This window comes from Podarcis raffonei, chromosome 10 (assembly GCF_027172205.1).
Source record: "Podarcis raffonei isolate rPodRaf1 chromosome 10, rPodRaf1.pri, whole genome shotgun sequence".
Taxonomy (NCBI): domain Eukaryota; kingdom Metazoa; phylum Chordata; class Lepidosauria; order Squamata; family Lacertidae; genus Podarcis; species Podarcis raffonei.
Genome location: NC_070611.1, coordinates 38,683,774 through 38,699,637, shown reverse-complemented (window position 1 = coordinate 38,699,637; position 15,864 = coordinate 38,683,774). Strand labels below are relative to the sequence as shown.

At 40.0% G+C, this 15,864-nt stretch overlaps 1 protein-coding gene across 2 annotated transcripts in view; it reads left to right on the top strand.

The window, feature by feature from the left end:
• MGAT4C (MGAT4 family member C) overlaps window positions 1-15,864 on the top strand; it is a 309,759-nt gene that overhangs the window by 175,272 nt on the left and 118,623 nt on the right. Inside the window, exon 1 of one of the 2 annotated variants that reach the window (XM_053406768.1) lies at window positions 12,101-12,243. The exons of the other annotated variant lie outside the window; for it this stretch is intronic. The gene's annotated coding sequence lies outside the window, so the exon portion shown is untranslated. Of the gene's footprint in view, window positions 1-12,100; window positions 12,244-15,864 lie in introns of those variants that run through there. 2 annotated transcript variants of the gene reach the window in all.

Sequence of the window (15,864 nt, the reverse complement as noted above, 5' to 3'; positions counted from 1 at the left end):
ACTCTCTCTCTTTCCCATTTATCACTACCTGAGCCCAGCCAGTCAGACTCTTCCTTCTCAGTGATATGACCCAAGAAGGACAGGAGTTGAGCATAGGCATGTCCAATTACTTATTTATAAATATAGGGCAGAATAATATCTGGGCACCTTCATGGGTTGCCTTCCAAACATAATATCCAAGTCACAGCAGGTGGGAGTTATTTTATCCTCAAGATACCTTGTGAACATATCAAATAATGTGATTTTGAAGGCATCCCAAGAAGGCTAAATTGCAGCAATGGTGTGAAAACAATCAAACTCCACCCCTCAACTCCCAAAAGAACAAGTTTTGCCAGATGGCACTGAGAGGAGGTGAAGGTCAGACTATTGGTGATCTTTCCTTCACTTGCATCCTGGCCATTTCCCTTCCTAATTCCTTGCCGTCATTTCTACAGAATACCAAAGCTGTGACCAAGGGCTTTGCAGGGATGGAGGTGAATGTGTCGGGAAATTCAAGCCCATATCAGCAGAAACTGGCAACAATCCCAGGCACCCGGCTTGATTCCCTGTTGACCTCCCTGGCTGCATTCCCCAGCAAGCGCAGGCAAGGTCTTGATCGAAGAACACGCCCCCTCTTTCCTGCCCCCCCCCCGGCAGGGGAAAGAGATAGACAGAAATGTATTTACATGCCTTTATTTCTGTCTTTGCAGTGTTACAAAAAACATGACTGCTCTCTTCAAACTCCAGCAGTGTAGTGACAAACACATCCTGTACTTCCAGGACAGGAATAAACAGAAGAGCTCATATTACACTCTGAGCTAATTCCGGTGCTTCGCACTGTGAATTGACTGTCCCTCTGTTTCCCACGGACAGACCCAACATTCCCATCATGTTTACTTTTCATGCTAGGACTTTGCAGCAGCATTGCTTCAATATCGTAACAGAATGTTCACATCAAGTACCTGAATCATCTCCATATTTCACAGTGTGACCAGGGCTATGATTGATGTCGTCTCAACTCATGCATCAGGAATCAAATCGCTCCCAGTCTCTACCCCCAAAAAAGCACAGCAAAAAGAAAATGCAGCAATTGGTTTTTGGTACAGTGTCTTTTCATATAGATAGATAGATAGATAGATAGATAGATAGATAGATAGATAGATGATAGATAGTAAGTATGTGATCAGGCTTTATTTGAGAGCACAGGTTAAGAAATATTGTTTCATATGAATTAGATCAGTTACTTCTAAAAACAAGACAGAAAGCACCAGGCTCCTCAGCTATCCTGTCATAGAGAAACACAGGGGGACATAATATTTCATCTGTAATTGGCACTTTCACGGACATCTTTCTTTCTCCCAGTATGGTGTGGGAAAAAGTGCCATGGGCAGACTATTCTTTTTGCTAGATCAGTCAGAGATGGATAAAACCCACCTGGCGAGCAAGAGGTTCTCTTTGTTGGAAAAGATCCACATCCTTGGAAACCCAGGGAGAGCAACTTTTAGCGTCAACGGAGAAACCTTCAAGAAGATAACACTTAAAGAAAATGCTGGACAGTCAAATGGGGCGTTTTTGTTCCCTGCTCTGAAATTCTCCCACTTTATTTCTCCCACCTAGGGCCAGGCTTTCTCTGAATCACAGACCAAAAGACTCATTTCTCCATATAAATCCCTACCCAGAAATGCGGCTGATAGCTTTCTTTCTTTCTTTTTCAATTATACAGAGGCACCTTGCTAAAATATCTTCCTTTGTTAAGCATAAATTATGGGCTTCGGTATAAAAATCACTGTAGGAAAGAATGTGATTTTGAATATTATGTGTTGGTTGATCCCTGTGGTTCTCCAAAACCTTAAAAATTGTCGAGTTGCTGTGTGTGCAATTCATTGAGTCCGAGGGGTATGAAAATGTCATGGCGTGAATTATCTTCCCGATTTGGTGTCCCAATTTCTAGCCACACACCTTTCTAATGATACCAAATTCCCACTGTACATTGATCTTCACTCCTGTTGTTCTTCATATCCTTGGAGAGATCGCTGTGTCCCTCTTTAAAATACACTAGTTGTTCATTACTTATCCTGTAGAAGACCCAATCTCTCCACAAAGAAGAGCTTTGCTGCTCTACCTTTCTGTTGCCTAACTATTAATAGATGGGTCCCAGCTGCTTCTTCATTTTTCTTCTGTCAGGAAAGATGTAACTACATGATTAAAATGGCATGCAGTTCTAAAGCTATTATCAATTATACTAATTAAGGTCAAATAGAATGGAACAGCAGACTTTGGAAAAATATAAATAAAACCCACACACAGAAAAAACCGCAGCAACAAACACAGGCAATATAAACTACAATTAATTCAGTGATATCATACATACGTATGTCAGCTGCTCTTGGCTATGTTATTATTTCTGGGTGATCCATTTAGAATCGCAGCTATAAAACATTTTGTTGTTCATTTTTTAGTAAGGAACAAAAAAATAACGATCAACATCAATGCATTCCGCAGAATGGGGAAGAGGTGGCCTATTTTCACTGGAAAACTCATCTCTCTCTTTGTTTCTGAGAAAATAAAGTCAATTTTGCAGCATTCAGCATGTTTGGCTTTCCAGATGAGGTGGACAGCTAGAACACATTAGAACTGCTAAGTGCAAATGGAAGTGTCAGTCGCTGGCAGACATTTGTCACGTGAATCCGCTCTTCCAGGTAAACCACTTTTGAAGAGTTCTTAAAGTGGCTATGCTGTGGCCCTCCAGATGTTTAGACTACAGATCCCATCTTCCCTGTCCATTGGCTAGGCTGGTGGGGGTTGATGGGAGTTGTAGTCCAACAATATATGAAGAACCACAGCTTATCCATGTCTGTTTCTACACCTTGGTACACCCCCCTCTTCACTGTTAGCTGGCATATAAACCCATAGTTATTGTCAACAACAAGCTTTGACATCTCTTCTTACTAGGGCTGGCTTGAGGAAAATGAATTCTCCTAGTTCCTACCCAGGGTGGAAATTGACTGTTACTTCAGCACTATCAACCGGACAGCAACCTCCACCAAATTTGAGGGCAGATCATTCAGGGTAGGCCACAACTCACCACTGCTCTGTCCCTGCTCCCAGTACCCGTTTCTTGAGGCAGCCACCTCACTCTGCCTAATAAAATGGCTCCCCTCAGCTTCCTAACAACCATAGGAAGCTTTTTTCTTTTCCTCTGCTCTTACATTGCCTCTGGAACCTAGATCATGATGACAGAGGAAAGGTGAAGGCTTTAGAAGAAACACAGGGTAATTTTATAAACATGTGCCCAGATAAAATTGGCTTTAACAATACTATTTTTTATTCCTCTTAAATTCTTCAAATGTTTTAGCTGAGCAGGGGCTAAAATGAACATTATACTGTGCAGTGCTCCTATTCAGTTTTCCAGTAAGCCAACTTTGCCCTCATCCAGGATGTTTCCTGGTTTTCCATTTTGCTCTCCCTCCAACAGCCAGTCAACTTTCTACGTCCTCTGAGCATCCTCAATGAGGTATTTTGAGTGCCCCTGACTTCCATTTAGGTCCCCCTTAATTTTTATTGTATTTCTGCAAACCATTTTGGCACCAAAAGAACCCTTAGGCAAAGAATGACATTGCTAATAGGACTTACAATTTGTCGGTGGATGCAAGTGATCTGTAATCAGAAGTGTGCAGGGCAGGGAAGGGAAGGAATCCTGTTTTGATGGGTGACCAGAGACCCGTTTGATTATTTTACATAGAAAGCATGGAACTGTTTCCGGCTTAATCCTTCCAAATTTGGGGTTTGCTATCTTTTTTGCATAATGAGTGACTTTCAACTATTGCCACCAGATGCTGAATAATGCATGTAGAGTGAAAAGGATTGCATGAAAGAGCTTGGGAGCATAAGCAATGTCTGTGACCAATTAGAGCAGTCACAGCATGCAAAACACATTGTACCTAAATTATTCAGACTAGATAGGTGTAGTAATTAAGTGCACATACTATTACTGGTTGCATTCCATATACTGCAGAAGATCCTATAGGCTTCAAGAAGATTCCATAGTAAAAAGGAGTAGAAACTTTCATATTGGCTTTGTTCAGTCTCAGATACTATGCTTGCTTACAAATTAGACTCTCTGTGCCTACAATTTGCCTCAATCTTTCAAATCCGTTTTGGAAGGTGTGGTTGCCCCCAAGCAGTTATCTAACAGGAACAGCTGATCTGCAAAAGCACTGTGTTTATTAGTCACCCAATAGCATATTTTCTCTATATCAGAGATAGGGAAACCTTTTCAGTTTGAGGGCTGTATTCCCTTTCAAGCAAACTTCTGGAAGTTTTGGTTTGGGTCAGAGGCAAAAGTGAGCAGAGCAATGGATGCGACTCTTACCTTTCTACAGTAGGATACATTTCACCATGCGAAAACCAAAGGCCCCCCCCCCCACATCTCTCCATATTCCATCAAGGCAACCAAGAGCCATTATCACAGTTAAAGGACATATTTCAGTCATTTGAGAAGGACATGGAGCAGGACTAGAGACGGGTGTGCCCTCAGAAATTCCCAAGGATTGGCTAAAGAGGCCTAGTAGGCCACATTCATCCACTCCAACTCAGCCTGAGAGTCCTCACCCCTGTGCTATAGGCTCAACATATAGCAGACAATAAAACCCATAAAGTACACTTCTAAAAAGCATAAGAATGGAAGAACATAAGATGAGCCTGCCATGAGGGGAAGGCGGCTTGAAGGAGCTCTGGGGCTTGAAGCAACGGCAGGTTTGGTGAGGTGTAAAGGGAGGAGTAGATGGCCGGGGGTAAGGGGCAGCTGAGATTGGTGAGCAATGTGAACAGGGCAGGTCCCTAGTAAAACATAATCATAATGTAAAACACAGTGGTGTGAAATTTCACAGACTTCTTCCAGGTAAATATTTTTGATGTGCTAAAAACATACAATAGAGACGGCACCTTATTGATGTACTAGGAACAAAGGCCTTATGCCATAAAGACTATTTGTAAATCTATACCAGTATTGTCTATTTTGACTGGCAGCCCCCTCCTCAAATAGTCCTTCCTGTTGTCCATTGAGCAGTAAAATGACAAGGAGATTCCAGAATAAAATGAACTAGCATTGAACTGTGAAAGCTGCTGGAATATTTTGAAGAAGACAGCACAAAATGCATTAGAGAGAGAAAAAAGTCATGGGGTCGTTCAGTATATTATATAGAAGAAATTAATAAGACTTGCTGCAGGGGAAATCAAATTAGAAATGGGGAAGTCTGGTTCTCTGATAGGATCAAACACTGCAGCCACATAAATATAAAGAATGAAAGAAAATGCTAATTTCAAGAAGGCAGACTTTTAATAGTAATGACTTTTTAAAAAGATTAGATGCTTTAAAAGAAACCAAGTTAAAGGAGACTCTGCTGTGGTCTCAGTGCAGAAACCTGCTGAAAAGTGCTGATGGCAAGCCATGCTAAAGTTAAATTTCCAAGGCTACAATGATATTTGCCACCATATTCATGAGGCATTGGGCCTAATAGATGCTCATGTGAAGTGTGCAAGCAAGACCTAAGCACAGCAGCATTCTTGCCTCCCGTGGTTCCCAGAAACTGATATTCTGAACCATGTTGCTTCTGTCTGTAGAGGCATAGAATCACCATAATGGTTAGTACTCATGAGCTGCCATATGAGTTCAATAAGCACCCAGCTTTTGCTTTGTGCCTGGGAATCCAGAAAAAAAAAAGATGTGGGCAAAGTTATCTGAGAGGTCCAAGTTTGTGGCTAGTGGGATGCATTTAATTTGCACAAACCAAGTTAGGAAAACCTGCATCCCTGACAGTTGACCATGCTGGCTAGAACTGATGGGAACTGGAGAGGGCTGCCATTGACATTTGAAGAGACAATGTGTACATTTTCTGACTGCACATCTGATCCATTTATTTCAGTGACTTGTGGCCTCACAGCCCTGCAGCTTTAAATGATCATAACATATAAAAGAGCCTACAAAGGTATCTATATGAAATCATATCCTTTTAAAGAACTTTTTTGAAATTATCCAGTTTTGTTTTTAAATGGTCAGGATGAGCATGTCAATAGAGGTGCCATCTTGTGAATGAGCAGATAAGGAGCCATTTGGTGACTCTGCTGAAACATGATATGATTATGTTTGCAATTGCACTTGACTTAGGATGCAACAAACCTTTTCATTTAATCAGTGCAAACCAGATCCTTTTATTGTGGATTGCTTTGGTTGTTAAACTTGTATACCTGAATAAAGGGTCAGGCAAAGAAATTGTTTCAACTCCTGTGACATATTCACTCCTAAAAAACTGAGGGCATAATACACCAACACACTTGGTAGAAAAAAAAATTCTGCATGATTACTCATAAGCAAGCCCTGTGTTCAAAGGGGCTTGCTACCGAGTAAATACATTTTACATTGCAACTTAAGCCCTATTGATTTCAATGGGTTAGTTTTAAGCACTTGCTTAAGTTTCCCTTTGAAATCAAGTGCTTAATTGTTTGTGTGTGTGTTAATTGCATCATGGCCCATGTTTCCATACCATTACATTGTAAACCATTTCCTGTATTTTGATACATTACTTCTTTATATGTTTTATCCAGGCAGAAGTAGTATATTTGGCCACAGGCAAGGAAAGGGAGAAGGAATCATTTGATTTTCTTATATACTATGTTACTGTGTAGACTCACATCAGCACAACCTAATCTGAAAAAAGAACAACAAAAAAACTCTTTCCCATTATACAAGTATAATAGGAATGTGCACTGTATTTTGTTTAATACAATATATCAAGTTCTTCTGATTTTTATAACATAAAAAACCCAAAAAAAACCTGAGATAATAGGGCTAAAAATTTTCTGAACTACTTTAAGTGTTTCTACATTTGCTTTTCACTCAAGCGGTCAATTGAAGAAAATAGCTAGCAGCTATTTCTGAATTTTAGTATGCAGTTACAGCATAGAGGAGACATAGAGCTTTGGCAGCCCATTATTTTTATTATTATTTTCATTTGTTCCCTTCAATTCAGGCAACTGAAATGCTGCTAATTCCCTTGTTGGCCATGTAAACTTGCTGTGTTGATTCCTCACTGCATTGATTATGATCATGAGATGTCTGCTTCATTAAGCTTTGTTCCAGCCAGTTCTTTCTATAACCATCAATATTTCCATTGTGTTGTTCATAAATTGTCATTTCTGTTAATGCCAAGAAGATGTATAAGCTTGTGATTTAAAGCTGTAACTCCCCCCCCCCCCATGGCCTTTTTATTTTAGTTTCCTTTGTGCCATGCATTGCTCACATCATTGACCAAAGGTGGCCAAATATGGGGACAAGGGGTGGAGACTTAAGGCAAGAAGGTTCAAGGAGGAGCCTTCCATGTTGGGCTGGCTTTCCGGTAGTCTGATAAGCTGCATGGTTTTTCTGTTTAGAGATGCGTGAGAAGGGAATCTTTTCCATAGCTATATTTCTCTATTAGGATTGTCTCCAGAGACCAGGTTGGTCAGAGAACAGTAGATTGACAGAAATGTTTGCAGCACTTCTCAAAATTCAAATAGAATTATAAAATGTTTGTGGGGCAGGAAAGAGTACCTGGATTTGAGATTTGGGTTATTATTATTATTATTATTATTATTATTATTAGGCTTGCTATTCTCCTTGGGAGGGCTATTTTGTAGTAGCCCTTAGCAGACCAGCCTCCTTTTATTATTATTATGTATTTATTTATACCCTGCATTTTTCCCTGATGAGATTCAAGACTGCTTACAGTTAAAGACTATTTGATGAAGGCAATTTGCATGAATGGAGGAGGTGGAGAGAGAGGGGGGGGAACAGGCTGCTAAAGTTTAATTCCTGATGACCTCTTATTCATGTTACTGCACGGTATTGAGAACTGGTGTTAAAATCACATCCCTGAAGAAGGAAATCTCCAATATGTGTTAGGCTCACATTTCTGGCACCTGGAGTTGATCTTCATCTCTCCTGCCCCCATCAGTGATTACATTTTTTCATTGCCATTGGTGTTCATAAACAAGGTTGCCAACTTCCCAAAGAAAGATCTTGCAGTTCTTCTGAGTGGCCCCTGAGGGGACAGGGCCCAGAATCAGTTCAGCAGTGGAGCCATGGACACAGGTGAACAGTTTTAGTTGTGTCTGGCAGCACAGGTTTGGGTAACAGGTCCAGACAGGGCTGACATAAGTATCTGGCATTATTGGGCAGTTGTCAAGGTCCCAATGGCTTGGCAGGACCCACTGCTAATACCAGCTGAGTGCTTCCTCTCCATTTTAAAGCTCCCAGCAGTAGCTGCTATGTTTATTTTCAAAAATACTCTTGAGTGATGTGATACTATGGGCACTGTGCAATTCAAATGATGGCTAGACCAAGCTGCCTGGTGCTGCACACAAATTATTTGAACTGCCAAGGCCAGGTAAGACCCCTAAAAGCTGAAACTGGCCCTAGGTCTAGGGACAGAACCTAACAACTTTGGCATGTCTAGGGGCAGAGCTCAGGTTATTCACCTAAGGAATTGTGGTGTGCTTTTTTAAAAGAATTTTTTCTGGCAACCAGCTGAAAGCAACGTGAAACCAAATGGTCAATAGGGTTTTTTGTTTGTTTGTTTTGTTGGAGGGAGGGAGGCAGGAGAGGACAGGTGATTGGCCATCCTGTGCACATACCCAATTACCTCTTTCAAATTCCTCTCCTGGCATGCTGGTCTTAACGAAAGCAATGGGCCAAATGGTCTTAATCTGGTTTGTGTCTCTTGCACAGGAGTAGACCAGTAAATTCACTGTCAAATATCCATGCAGATCTTTTTAGGGCAAATGCTTAAAATAATCTATGCACTTTCAAAATGTAGGGGAACGGAATATAAATATAAAGCATTTAGGAGGTGGCCCAAAGGCTTTCTGTCTTTCTACATTTTTGCTGTTTAAAATCATTTTCTAGCTGCTTGGAGCAGCTGTTTGGGTGCAGCTATCATTATAGCCATACAATTTATCATTATGCATTTTATTTATTATTATGTATATATCCCCATTTTTATCCTCAAAACAACTTTGTGAGTTACGTCAGGCTGAGAGAAATGAGTCACCAAGTGGGATTTATGGCCAAATGGGCATTTGAATCCAGGACATGGTGCTCCATCACAACAATCATAACATACATTAAAGGGATATATATATGAATATTCATATATGTGTGTGTGAAATGTCCCAAGAAAACAGAAGTGGAAATTGCCACTGTTTGTATATTTGTCCCATGGTTTGGAATGGAAATCAATTTAGCAGAAATACAATTGGTATTTACTGCCTTGTTGCTTTCATTCCGCAAATGTTAGGCAATTGATTATGTCCCCAGCCCCATTCTCTATTGTGTTTTCTTTGCATTAAAATGAATGGAGAATTGTGCATTGACAACATAACTTACTCGATTCATGTAACTTTCATAATTTTGCCACATCAGACCATGAGATAAATAATGGGCTGACTGAGTTAGGATGTTGCCCAGTGGGAGAGAATTGCAGAGGACCCAGAAGATGTCTCTAGCGGGCTAGAGAGGTCACTGCCTGATCCAGGGGTATCTGATGCTGAGGATTCTGGGTGGGTGCCCACCACTCCATCTGCTCTCACACCTTGTCAGTCTCAGTGACATGAGCCACCAGCCCCTCCTTCCCTCTTCACAGCTGCCAGTCAGTCTCAGATGTTTCCATTGGGCTTCTTTCTCCACCCTCTCTGCCTACAGAGGTGTGGGACACTGGGTCTAGCCCTGCTTCTTCAGAGGGGGTACTGCACCTCCATCCTCCACCTCTTAAGAGACAGAGATGTCTTCTCTGTTACCTGGGTCAACAGAGAGGCATGGACAGAAGGATCAGGTTCAGGTTCAGATCCAGGCTACAATGTAAGTACTAGATTGCTTGCTAAGGAACAGAAACTTTTGCCGTGTTAAGCTGTGCCTGCCCCATTCCTTTATAACGGGATTTCAGGAGATGTGTCATTGCTTTGAGTAGTCACATCACCTGCTGTGCCTTTGTTTATCCATGCCTTGAGTAGAGATGTGTATTGCCTGCTGAGCTTTTGAACTGTGTTTTTGCATATGTATTGCAGTGACTTGAGCATAAAAGCATTTGGGAAGAATCTTCCATTCAGTTCCAGTTCTTCCTTTAGTGGGAACCAGGATAGAATGTAGTTTTTGGTGGGAGTTGATCTGCAGGGGAATGGAAACAACATTGCATATGATGAATACAGAATAGAATGGAAATTTTTGCCTTCTTACATCTGTAAGTAGTAGCAAATCATGCTTGGGAAGGTTCATAGTCATGTGATATAATTCATATATATCTGTCCTGATCCAAGCATGATCCATTAGATGGGGGGGGGGTCGCTCCTAATTGTGGAGTGACCTGAATACTCACCCAACCTTAGGGAAGGGTAGCTACTCAAAGGAGAAAACACATTGCCTTGTATAGAAGTCTTACAAACAGGAGATGTTAAACCTCCTTTCATAAAGGGTTAGGGTTAGGAATTTAGAAGGTGTTGCTGAGTGACCTAAAGCACACAGTCAGATTTCTATCACAGAGAGCCTCTCTGCTTGATCTTGGCTATTTATAGCATTAAATTTTCAGAGGAATATAATTTATACATGTTATATGCCTAAGAAGATTTTACTTCATAAATAAATCTTTTATTCATGACTCATATCTCCTTAGCAATTATTGGGCCTTATCTTTACCATTAATCATGAAAAAACCCAAAGTTGGCATTCCCATTGTCCAAATTCATCTTTCTGATCTGTAATTCAGTCTTATGTCACTTTGCATGGCAATGGATCTTCCCCACCCCCTCTATACATTTCCATCTGAACTCCTATGTTTTGAGGCAGAAATAAATGAGCAGAGGTTTTCACTTTGGCCTAAAGTACATTTTGACTAATAGGCCAGTGTCTGGATCTCCACACAGAGTTGCTGTTTATTAAGTCCCCAGAATTTAATCTCCCAAGTCTTTACAACTTTGTGAAAGGACCACAAGGCAAAGGAAGAGTAGTTTATCAAGTTAATTCCCAAACTCCTATAATATTTTCCACCTTTGCTGTGTTCAGCTCAAGGTTTTTCTTCCCGGAGAATAAGGATAGTTGTAAGCTTTTGAAAAAGAAACTCTGAATTCAAAAATAGATTGGAGTGTTGTATGTTTTATTCAACACAGGCTTTATTCCATTCAGATAAATGTAATGGGGGAGACCTTGGCAACAGAAGGAAAATATTTAAGTGTGTGTGTGTTTTTGTAGCTTAATAACTTTTTAAAGTATTGCAATGATTATGTCAAATGTAGTTGAAAATTGCATTTTTGAGAGTTTTAAAAGAGAAATACAAATCATTTATAATTGGCTTTAAAATCACATTTTTGTCTGATTGCCAGTATTATAACATATTTAGCTCCTCTGTATAAATTATCATAACCAAAGCATTATCTTGCATTCCTATCTGACTACAGAATGCCCAAATTTCTACTTCCTATTTAGAGATCAGTATATATGTATTATTTGGGCACACAATGTATCTTTTAAAACTTTAAAATCAATGTAACTCCAAAGCTTGCTTCAACAAAGTAAAACATCACAAAATAAACACCCTCCCCCTTTTTCCAAGCGTATATCTATCAGAAAGCCTGGGCACAATAGGAGACAATGTAAGCCCATTATGGTTGAATCCTCCAGATGCTGTATTCATTAACCTTTCCTTTAATATCCTTTCTGTACAATATTTTGATGATTACTGCCATTTAGTAAACAGATTATGAAAATGCAGTTCCCTAGGGCTCTAATTTAATAATTTAGGCAAATTAGTTTGGGTATATAGAGATAGATATATATTTTATTTTTTACACATTCTCCTTCCCATTTTTAATCAATGTGCACCTGCCAGCTACTCTGTCTTTCCCAGAATGGGAGATTGCTGCCTATCCCTCTCCCAAGGAACAGAGATCCACACTGAAATGTGCATCTGACAGTTTAGGGTTAAGATATGATTCCAGGTAACAGAAGCCAATGAGAGTACACCCAGTTGATGTTTGTGACATCATCCCCCAGTCAGAGTACATAGAACAGCTGAGGTAGCTTTCAGCTTCAGTACTAGTGCCATTATGATGGATGTTTACATCTCTTCATGAGAGCCAATTATTTTGCTTTTGTGTGAGGCCCAAGAATCACTCATGCTGCCTGCATGCACAAAGCTTGTTGGATGTAGCTGAACGAATTGCTTTCTCTCTACTCCTGTGGTAAGAGAGTCTTTTGTTTTACTTCCTCTTTCTTCAGAAAAAGAGATGATGGATCAAACCTGTACGGGGAAGGGAACCGTATTTAGAATCCAGGGGGTTGTGCTGTTTTAATATGTAAGCTGCAGCCTTTGTTATGTAAAGAAGTGTGTTATTTAAAGGGGGAGAAAAGCACGTGTGTGTGGTGTGTGTGTGTGTGTCTTATCTGGCTGACTGGCTGGAATTCTACTTTACAATATAAAATTGCAATGCCAGCCTGTGGGTGTTTTAAGATTTAGCACTGGATTGACGAAGCTGTAACCCTGATCAATAATTTACCGTACTTCTCCCCCTTTTATGTATAGACGTTTAGCATTTAGGGGAAGGGGGAAGAGGTATAAAAAAAAGGTTTTGCTACTATCCACTTGTGCAGGAAGACAGAGAATTTGAGATCAGATCAAACTTTTAAAATGCTCCGGAATAGTTTTGTGTTGGTGTATACTTCTGCATTAGCAGCACAGGCTAATATTTAGATTATCCTGATTCCAAGATTAAGTTGTATGCACTTATTTTCATTTGTTGTGGAATAAGGAAATGAGAAACACACAGATTGTACAACTTGATGTCAGCAATAAAATATTGATCTACTCTGTGTGTGTGTGCGCGCGCACGCGCTCTCTCTCTCTCTGATAATTACTTTTTTTTGGTCTGGTATAAAAATGTATAATTGTGCCCATCTTGGGCAGAGTAGAGCTGCTGTTCAGCTCTGTGGCTGTTCTCTGTGGGGTCCTGCTTATACGCCTTCCCTCTTTTGCAAGATAGTAAGCACATGTAAAGCTCCGGAACTGATGTGGATTTAGGAGATTAGCAGTGACACTGACTCTGACAAATCAGATACAATAATGGTTTAATTGACTGAGGGAGTTGAAGGGCTACTGTATGAACAATCCAATTTAAGTAGTCAAATAATGTGCATAATGAGAAAAACTAAATAACAGGTTGAGGTTAATATAAAAGCTGATGACAGTTGTTTAGATGGGAATGATTGGAATCCACTGACTATTTACCACTTAACATCTGCCTTTATTGTTTCTAATTTCAATAATCTCTGATAGCATGCACTCATAAAACTCATTCTTATTGTACTATTTGTAAATTCATCACCTGCCTACATGTCTCAGATTTGTGTTAAAGTATCAGTAATATAGGAGATGTACTGACTTTCAGTTCAGGAGTTTCTTAAAAGATAATATGGGTTTCTTGCCTATCCTGTACTTGCTTACATTTTTTCTTTTTCTATCTCAGAAGTGCTTTAACAGTAGCTCTGATTACTTACCACTTCTGATCTAGCTCTTTTGGTGCATACATGCCCAAACAATGCCATGTGTGAATGAAATAGTAAGTGAATGAAATTGTAGATAGTCTTAGATTAGGACAAAAACTTCAGTGACTGAACAACTTTCCCCATTCTTTATATAGCAAAAACAATCAAAGGCACTTATGGATGACTATTCAAACACAGAAGACTCACACAACTCTGAAAATGGGAATGCAGATTGAATTTAGGTGTGCAGTGATTGATTCTGCATATTCCCAAATCTCAGGTTTTCTGTGTGGATGGTTACTCCCTTCATATCTCTCTCTCTCTCTCTCTCTCTCTCTCTCTCTCTCTCACCCCTTTGGAGATGGCAAGCAATAGTGTAATCTTCATTTGTTTTAAATGGGCATGGGTTCATGGAGACAACCATTGCACATCCAAACTTAGTCCCTATAGATGGATCTTTTATTGTCAAGCTAAACTGATAATTTCTGCCAACTACAAATGTATATTTTTTGTATTCTTTCACATATGCATAGTTATAACACCAATTCTGTATTGGTAAGAACTCAATTGTTTAGTGTTTAGTGCCTACATTTTGGAACTCCTTTACTATTGAGATCCAGCAGGTGCCTTCACTGTGCTCTTTTTGATGCCTGCCAAAAAAAACAGTCCTGTTTAGATAAGCCAAATACTTAGAAAATTGAGGTGATTAAAATCTGTTTCAGTATTTTAACTTGTGTATGTTTTAAAGTTTTTTTGATATTATTGTTTTGTAAACCACTTTGAGATTTTTGAACAATCAAGTGGTGTATACATTTTATGAGATGAATAAATAGAGAACAAACATTTTACTATTCATTGGAAGTTTTAAAATGGGTTAGATGGCCATCCATCAGGGGTTATTTAGCTGTGATTTCTGCACAGCAGAGGGTTGGACTAGATGACCCTTGGGGCAACTTTCAATGTACAACCATTTGAATCTATAATTCTTCAACCCCAAGGGTTTCTGAGAGTGGCGAACAGTTAAAAGAAAACCACACAATTAAAACAGCTGGTCATTAATATATTAAAACTTTAAAACATTGTGTAGTTCTTCAGACTGGGAGAAATTAAACTTGTTGCCAACCCACTCCAAAAACATGTGTGATATCACTTCTTTCAAATTCCTCCTCAAAATCCACCTTTTCCACATCTTTTCCACAGATGTTGTTCTATTATTATTTAATTCATATACTATCCTTCATCTGAAGACCATAGGGAAGTTTACAATCTAAAAACAAGATACATAAACAAAACTGGGCCCATTGAAAAGGATCTAGATGAAAATCGATTTCCTCCAAGAACTCCTGAATCTGGTCCACTACCACCCATTCAAGAACCTTGCCCAAGAAGAGGAGCATGACAACTGGCCAGTAATGACTTAGATGTTCAAATCCAGGGAGGGTTTCTTGAGGAATGGGTTTACCACTGCCGCCTTCAAGGAAGCAGGGACCACCCCCTCTCACAAGGAGGCATTAATCACCTTCCTGGTCTAGCCAGCTGTCCCCTCCTTGCTAGTTTTTATCAGTCAAGGTGGACAAAGGTGCAGAACACAAGTGGTCACCTTGAATGATCAAAGCACCTTGTCCACACCCTCAATCCAGGTACTCCTGGGCCCATTTCTGTCACTTGAGGCTCAGGTGGCCTCAGTGATGTGAAGTGCCCTCCATCAGCTTTGGCTTGTGATGATATGGAAATGGGATTTTTCACTGGTGTCACCAGTGTTAAGGAACACACTCCCTGCTGAAATACCAAAGGCCCCATCTGTTTTGGCATTCCACCTGCGTTTGAAGACATACCTGTTTACACATTCATTCCCTTGATCTTTTGACCCAAGTCTCCCGTTTTAATTGCTGTGCTGTTTTATTTTGATTGTTTTATTGCTTATATATTAAAACATGGACACTTATATTTTAATGTTATAATGGGATTATTGTATTGTGTATTTTAATGGTGGCATATTTAAATTTTTGCATTTTATTAGTTTCTGCAATTGGTTTTTATGTTTTATAAACTGTTTAGAAGCCATCTGAGTATTAAGTGATATGTCCTGTTCCATGACCAATAAGCATGGGACGCCTTTGTCCAGTGGCTCTTTGGGCCATAGATCACCTGGGCAAGGTTTTGTCAAGTATCTCCTCTGTGTGAAGGGGTCATGGGAAAAAGCTGTCCCATGAGTCCTTGCTGCAGAAGGGAGGGGGAAGCCTATATAAGGCTGCTTCCCCTAGAATTAGCCATTTTGCTTTGAGAGCTTCCCGCCCGCCCACCCTCAGGTTACAGCCTTC